Source organism: Aphis gossypii, chromosome 2 (assembly GCF_020184175.1).
Source record: "Aphis gossypii isolate Hap1 chromosome 2, ASM2018417v2, whole genome shotgun sequence".
NCBI classification, from domain to species: Eukaryota; Metazoa; Arthropoda; class Insecta; order Hemiptera; family Aphididae; genus Aphis; species Aphis gossypii.
The window spans coordinates 38,680,917-38,683,163 of NC_065531.1; the positions used below are offsets into that span (position 1 = coordinate 38,680,917).

The 2,247-nt window shown below is 23.9% G+C and overlaps 1 long non-coding RNA gene across 1 annotated transcript; it reads right to left on the reverse strand.

The window, feature by feature from the left end:
* Nucleotides 1–270: 270 nt before the first annotated feature.
* On the reverse strand, nt 271–2,247 carry LOC114131326 (uncharacterized). Its single transcript, XR_007604398.1, has 2 exons — nt 1,824–2,247; nt 271–1,274 (listed from the first exon to the last, which is right to left on the reverse strand). It is a non-coding gene; the product is annotated as an uncharacterized LOC114131326 (long non-coding RNA).

A 2,247-nucleotide genomic window follows, 5' to 3' on the forward strand; every position in this document is an offset into this window, starting at 1 on the left:
GTTCATACCTATCGCCTAAGCTCGGATCTTATGAGTTATTCAGTAGCTGTTCAAAGTGTTCTTTGATTCTACCATATAGTTTTCATAAAAAATTGTAATGTTGCATTACAGTCTTTTTCTTCTACCACCAAAAAAAGTTAAGTGGACATTCGAGATTTATTCGTTTGCTTAACTATCCGGGGCTTGTAAAGACAGTAAACGAAGGAATTGCACCCGTAGGAACGCTTACTGCAAATAATTAAACGGAAAGACAAAAATAATGCTTATAAATAAAGGTGATATTTGTGTTATTATATTGTATAATTAACAAATCAGATGCATTCAGTAAATCTTTGCATACATTACTATATACGTTTCTAGAGTCTGTAAAATATAACTTCAATAGTACTTTATTTAATATCAAGGCGATAACATGGTTTTAACATCGATTCGTGTAGACTGTAGAGCGAAATAGCCGACCAATTACTAGTTAACTGGATTTGATTAAGTATAAAATACAAATATCAATACACACTTGTTTAAAAAACGGGGTATGACTATTAAGTCAGTCTATTAGTGTTCACTTAAAATTATAGCATAAAGTAAACAACAGGCATTATAGATAACTTGCATGTATAATAAAAAAAAATTAAAACATATTTTCCATATAAATCAGAAAGGAAATGTAGCGAAATATTAGGTACATAATCTAAATAAAATATAATACCTATTATTAGTTAGTAAATACAAAACAATTTACTGAATATAAATAAATCGTAAATAACTTAGTCTAAATTAAATATTGGCTATTTAATCTACTACAATCATAGCAGTAACAAAAACTTAAGACAACATTTTAAAAAAAAGTTAAAATTTTAACTTAATACATAAGTTAACAATCAGCATAAATAAATTAAATTATAACATTATAAGTATCACTAGATTATATGTTTCGTACTTATAGCCGATGGGTTAAATTGAAAAAAGACTTTATTTTCTTTTTTAGTAATAGATTTACGAAAACGTGAAGGTATTTTAAGCCAAAATGTATTTTTAAAACTGATTCTACTTATTAATTTTGTTTCTGATTCACAGACCATATAATTGTCTACAGTAGGCCCACAACGTATACCATAATTTATGAATTTCCTAACCCATTTCATAATGTTTTTCAAATGTGAGCAGTTTTTGAAATAGTTTCTGTAATCTCTGCCAAAATTTTTGATTGCATTTTTAGTATTTATAGCTTTAGTTTTTACGCCTTTAAAAAATGTCGATTCACCTTGATAAAAAACCTAAAAAATCAAATATCGTTATAACGTCTGCTCTTATATTAATAGTATCAATTATAAAATAAAATTAGTAAAATTTTTGGATTCAACAATAAAAATTGCAATAACAAGGTCCTATACATTTTTTGAAAAAGAATACTTTAGAGAAAACTGAAATATTAATTTTATATACAATAGCAGAGTATTTAAGTATAATAATATTCAATACTAAAAAATTCGTCAAAAATTCATCATGAAATTTAAAGTATAATAGAAAAATGTAATTTCGAATAAATATACATTATATAGATACATCATTGCATTACACATGGTTTAAAAGAACAAAAAAACAAAACAAAACATTGTCGAATAATTCTAACATAAACACTATTTTAGATAAAATAATAAAATTTGAATTACATAATATTATATCCATTTTATACTGTTTATGAATAAAAAATTACAGAGTATTATCAAAACAATCAGGTTAAAAATACTTACAATGTGTAATGAAATTCAATAATCATAATTGTCATTTTTCAATAAAATAAATAATTTTTTATGAATACTTACATTTAATGAAATCAATAATAAACATAACCACGTAATTGTCATTTTAGATTTACTTATATCTAAAACTTGGGTCGTCAATAAGTATTAAATATATTTGAATTATTTTCTAGAGTTAAAATCAAAAGTTGTGAAATACTGTTTGAGTATTGAAATACCGGTTTATATAATGTTTTATGGAATAATTACCTAAAATTGTATATTGTTTGTTATTAGAAAGATTATTGTTTAAATATTCTATGAAGTACAGGTGTGTGAAAACTGTATGTTTGTAAATAAATACCAATATAAACAATTAATTAACAGTTGGTCCTTTATGATTACCTATAATTAAAAAAGTTCAAAAAGTTCCCAATGGTCGTTATTTTATACAAAAATTAGTGAAAATACAAAATTGATCCTTTTTTATTTCTAAAAATTGAATAAA